Source organism: Equus asinus, chromosome 24, assembly GCF_041296235.1.
Source record: "Equus asinus isolate D_3611 breed Donkey chromosome 24, EquAss-T2T_v2, whole genome shotgun sequence".
Taxonomy (NCBI): Eukaryota; Metazoa; Chordata; class Mammalia; order Perissodactyla; family Equidae; genus Equus; species Equus asinus.
Genome location: NC_091813.1, coordinates 36,906,876 through 36,912,875, shown reverse-complemented (window position 1 = coordinate 36,912,875; position 6,000 = coordinate 36,906,876).

The window sequence follows — 6,000 nt, the reverse complement described above, 5'->3', positions numbered from 1 at the left end:
ATATAAGTTTATAAGAAAAGTGAACTTAAAAGAAAATCAGTAAGTCAGGTAAGTATTAGCATTACAGCCTCTCTAAGCCTAAGATGGCTTTTGATGTTGTGGAATGTGTGAGTTGCTGACAAAGAAAGCATGTGGCAAGGGGCCAGCAAGTGTGAGAGGCGAGAGCAAAAGATGAAAATCCCTTAAATTAAAGGCAAAACGAATTGCAGCAGCAGGCCCTGGGTCCTAGCCAGCACCCCTTACCTTAGCAAGGCTTGAGCAGTCTGTGTACAGAGAGTGGAAACTGCTGGTACAAATGAAGCTGCCAGAACGTGAGCTGAAGTAGGACACAGGGGCTTGAAGACACCTGGAGGTCAGGTGGGTGGATCCGCAAACCTGAGGTAGCTGGGGTGCGCTGTCAAAAAGCCACAGGTGATGCTTCAGGAAAGTTGAAAGACTTGACTAGCTTGCAGCAGCCACACCTGGGGTAGGCGCTGGTTTGAAAAATGGAGCTGCAGAGCAGCTGTGGCTGCACAAGCAGAGCCTACAGCAGCCCTGCTCCTCCATACCATCAATCACCATCAAGTGGCTTCTTCTCTGAGGGAGCTAAGACCAGCCTGGGATGCCCCAAATCTGCACAAAGTTGTCCGGCAGATTATAACTGGTTTCTATACAGGCTGAAAAATCTCGGTCATAAAAAGTTTGAGACTTGTACAAAATCACACAGTTTCCTAAGGCTGTAGATTCTGAACAATGAGACAGATGATATTTTATAATCATTGTCATTTGACGAGATAAAGATTATGCAACCAAAACATATACGAGAAAAGTATTATAGAGGTTTGTTAGGCAATTTGTAAAAATATTATGGTATTTTCTATAAATGTTTGGGATAAAAAGTGAAATGCCTTTATCAATTAAGTGTGAGCATAAAGTGCAGCTGTTTGGGCTACCTTGATTTCAGGGTTTAGCTACTACTTGTCCTAAGGAGACAGATGTGAGGCAGAATGAATTGGTGAGTATGTTTAAAACACACTTCCAGCCAATTTGACCATGTTTTTACATCATCATCACCTATTCATGGTGTATTCATCATTAGGATAAATTCCATTAGTTTCTTCTCTCCAGCTTCTCCTTGTCACTTAGAGATATATTGGAAACAAGTGAGAGGTGGTGTGGCCCCTAGAAGGTTTTCTTCTAACTGTGACAGGTGACCAAGCCTGGTTTTCCCAGGTCTGGATCAGGTCATTGCAGCTGCTGTCTAGACGATCAGAAGGTAGAGACAAGGCCATGGGATTGATCCTTTCCTCTGTCTGAAGTGTTTTGGGCTAAAAACTGATAATATGTTTTGTTAAAGTAATTAAACAAGGAGGCCATTAGACTGAGGTGGCCCTAATGCCCTGGTAGCTGATGTAAGCAAACCAAAACCTAAGCCAGAATGTAGGTACTTGATTCTGAGAAAATAACACTTAGGAACAACCAATCACAAATAGCCAATGAGGCTTTCCCTAAATAAGGCAACCTTAAGCTATAGCCAATCAAATCATTTCCTCACTTTGCTTCTGCATCTTCTCTGTAAAAACCTTTACCTGAGGTTCCCGTCAGTGGCGTGCTCCTAACCACTTTCAGTTTGGTGCTGCCTAATTCAAATCGATTTTTGCTCAAATAAACTCTGGAAAATTTTCATGTGCCTCAGTTTGTCTGTCTTTTGACCATCTCTAAATCGATTCACTATAGATTAAAGATTAAAAAGTGGCAGCCTTAACCTCAGCCGTGTTTTAGTTCACAACTCTTATTCCTAGAACTCTTCCATTCCGTCCCCATCCCCAGGTTCTATACCCTACCCAGTGAGCAAACTCTGTGGCATAGTGGTGGTGATGAGGAGGAGGATAATGACTGATATTAACTGAACACTTACTAGAATACATGCTCAGCACTTTTTCATATTACCACACTAATTATCACAATCATACTTTGAGATAGGTACTGTTATTATTACTGTTTTATGATGGGGAAACTAAGATTACTTAAGCAAAATTACAGAGTGCAAGTGGCAGAACACAGTACATTTATATAAACCATAAACCCTTATAACAACATATACAGCCATAAACCCTTATATATTAGAATGTGTTGCCAGGAGGTGGAAATCTTGTTGACTTTGTTCTTTGCTCTAGACATTGTAATGTTTGTTGAATGAATGAGTGACATAAAATAGAGCATACCTGGAGAAAATTAAAATAGAGATTCCCCAAAGAGAGTTTCAATGGAATGGAAGAAGACAGCTGGATCAGGTGAAAAATACTGAGTCCCCAGTTAGTTGGACCACAACTTGGAGAACAAATCTATACAACATGGACCCGTGCATGTGTGTGGGGGCAGGAGTGTAGCAGGTAAATGTAATTGTTATAGTATGTGTTTTGTGGCTATCAAAACGTCCTTGTCGATTTTGCTAGTTATTAGCAGCAGGCTTTTTTCCCATATGATTTTTCTTCTGATATTTAACTTGAAAATAGCAACAACACAAGCAGCCATAAAGCTGGCTCATTAGATTCAGTTAATTGCATCATCATGACTATGTTTCCTAAAAAATAGTTGAGGATTATTATTATAGGATTTATTTTAAAAAGAATCAAAATTGTGTGAAATTATCACCGCAGTGTAAGTAAACTCATCATCTGTTAGTTCTTTTGATTTATTTTCTGCATCATGCTCTTCTTTGTCATATACGTTTTCTTATCACTTTTCAGACTTCTTAACACTTTCTTTTTTCTTTAAAAAAAAATCTAACTTCCTCTGAATTCATTCCTCCTTTTGCTTGTCCTGGTCGTTGTGAATAAATTGTCTATGTATGCAGATGTCAGTGTATATAGATAAATGACGTGAGTCAGAATACATTAGACTGACGCTGTCAGTTTTCTAGCAACACCAACCTAACAAGCATAAATTGCCTCTTTTTTTTAAGGAAAAATCTTCCTACAAAAAAGGAACCTTCAACTATTTAAGACCAGTTTTCTGGGTTATATTCCAAATAAGTGTCAAAATTTGCAATTTAATAAATGAGAAGGAGTTTTATACTTGGAAAAGTTTCAAAAGGAAAGTGCTTTACTTTCCTATCTGGGTGGATGGGTTCACCCCAGAGATACCACATGGAGACAGAATTCAGGGAATTTTCTGCAAAGGAGTATTTATTAAGTTAATCTTATTTAAGTATTGGCTTTCATTATAAAATTAGAAGGAGCTGTCCTGGATGAAAATGACCCTTGGATATAATGAAATCACACCTAAGAATTGAAAGATTCTTTGTATAAAAGATTATAAAAAGTAACCTTCTGAGTAAATATTAACAATATTTAAAATATGAACATAATTTAAATAATAATGCTTAAAACTTTTTCAACAGCTAATATTTAACAACCACCAGTGAATTAATATTTTGTTTCTGTATATTTAACTAATGATCAGTGCCTGTTAAGGACAGAAACATAATATGGTACCTGCTGAGCCTTATGAAGCACCAAATATTATTGGACACCACCTTTTCCTGTTTAGCAGTCACAGACCTGGAGGGAAAGCAGGTTCCTACCTGCCATGGCTAACAAGACAAGATGAAGGACAAGGAAGTTATTTTCCTTGACACGGACTTATTATTTGATTGATGAATTTCTCAAATTTGAAATTAAGTGAATTGGTAAACCAAGAAATTTCTTATAAATATGACAGAAGGATTCCCAAAATTTTAATTACATAGAATTTTCACAGATACACCAATTTGCCCTTACTTCAAATTCCAGCATTTACAGGAGATGCTAAACCTGAGGTTTTAACTGACACCCAGCAAAAATAGTAAGTGTCAAGGTAACAGGGCTCTTAATCAGATTTTTAGTGACATGAGTAAAGGTTTTAGATTAGAGGTTACAGTTTACTTTCAGAGTTCTTTCCACGTATTGTATTATTTTACAGATAACTTCCTTTCCCACACTCTGAAGTTCCCATCTTCCTCAAAGAACTTGAGAGCTGGAGACACGTACAGCAGTAGGTGCAGAGAGGTGGAAGGGTAAGGCTGAAGATATTGGGGTTGAGATTTCAATAGCTAGAAGTTGTCAATAACAGGTGAGCCCTCTGACTTTGCAAAATGTTTTTGTTAAACATTAAAAAAAATTTAACACATCACCATATAGATTATCCTCCCACATCTTAGATGTGAGGCCATTAGTCTTAAAAACACACTTATTAGCATGACTGTTGGCTAAAACCGGTGGAGTCATATTCCTGTAGATTATATTTGGAGAAAAGATATTGAAATACATAAATGATTTGGGAGATAATGGGTATTGCTATACATAATTCATTGGAAAAAGTTTGCCTATGTCTTAAACTTAAACCATCATTTCCAAAAATATGTGTGTTCCTCAAACCTATTAATTTGAATGTATAATCCATATTTTCTTCTTAAACTTGTGAAATGCTTAAAAAACAGTTGTCATAACAGTTAATTTTTACCTCTTACCTTTAACACTAGATTTTTGGGTATCCCCCAAAATCTCTCCTAAATATTTTTTAATTATCTAAATAACAGAATGAAAATTGAAATAAATTAATCATCTTGACTTTTTCAAATAGCCACCTTTGTTGTTTTTAAAACATGAGGTGACAGACTGTGAACATGTTTCTCCATATGAAATTCTTCAGTGAGTTCAGCCCGTCAGTCATATATAGCTGTTTTGCCTGAAAATGGCCCTCATGATAAATTTTTGCATACTTTTGGCATCAAATTTCAGCATTACAGAAACACAATCAAAGCTAACACTTATATTAGCCCGTTTTTAGAGTTTGAAATAACTGAACAGCAAAGTTAAAAAGAACAGAGAAGGAAGATTAAGAGTAAGATAAGTCGTAATAAAGAAGAAAGAATAAGATTTAGATTATTGCCTTGAAATCATATGGTCAGATGTTAGACTGCTTCTTAAAAACTATTTTAATATAACCTGCAAAGCCACACAGAAAACCCTGTTTAGACGTGACCATCAATCTGAACTTTCTAGTTATCACTTCTTTGCTTTTTTTTTTGTATTTTTACCATTATTATATATATCCCTAATGATATAGATTAGTTTTGCTTATGTTTTTAAGTTCTGTATACATGGAATCATGCTGTGTGAATTTTTGCTTTTTGCTCAACATTAGGTTACTAGATTCATCCATGTTATTGTGTGTACTATCGTCTGTTCCCTTCTAGTGCTGTGCAGTATTTCATTTTGTGAATATATCACAGTTTATTCAACCCATTGTTAATGGGCATTTTGACTATTTTCAGTTTAAAATATTTAAAATAAATATTTCTGTGAACATTCTGGAGCACTCATCCTGGTACATTAAACATATGTATCTTTAGGTATATGCCACCTAGGCGGGAAGTTTCTGGGTCATAGGATAATATGTATTTATTCAACTTTAACAAAGAATGCCTCCCTGTTTTCCACAGTGATATATCAATTTATACTCCCACCAGTGGTGGGAGTTTCTATGGCTCCATATCCTCACCAACACTTGGAACTCTCAGACTTGAAATTTTTCCCCAATCTGATATGCATGTATAGGTATCACATATCCCATGATGGTTTTAATTTGCCTTTTTCTTATCACCAGTGATATTGAATACCTTATGAAATGTTGATTGACTATTGGATATCTGTTTTTTAAATGCCAAGTGAAGTCTCTGGCCATTTTTCTGTTGAGTTGTCTATATTTTTCCCATTGGTTTGTAAACATATTTTATATATCCTGAACAAGAGCCTTTTCTTGGTTACATGTCTTAGGAATATCCTGTAGGGCTTGCCTTTTCTCTATCTTAATGATAACTTTTTTTCAATTTCCATGTTACTTTTTGTTTTTTGTGAACATATTTTTCCAATAGGCTACTGACTGGAATGTTCCATCTAGAACATAAAACATTCACTCTGCCCCATTTCTCAAGCATTCATTTTGTCCTCACGTACATTATTTTATTCTAGTAAAAAT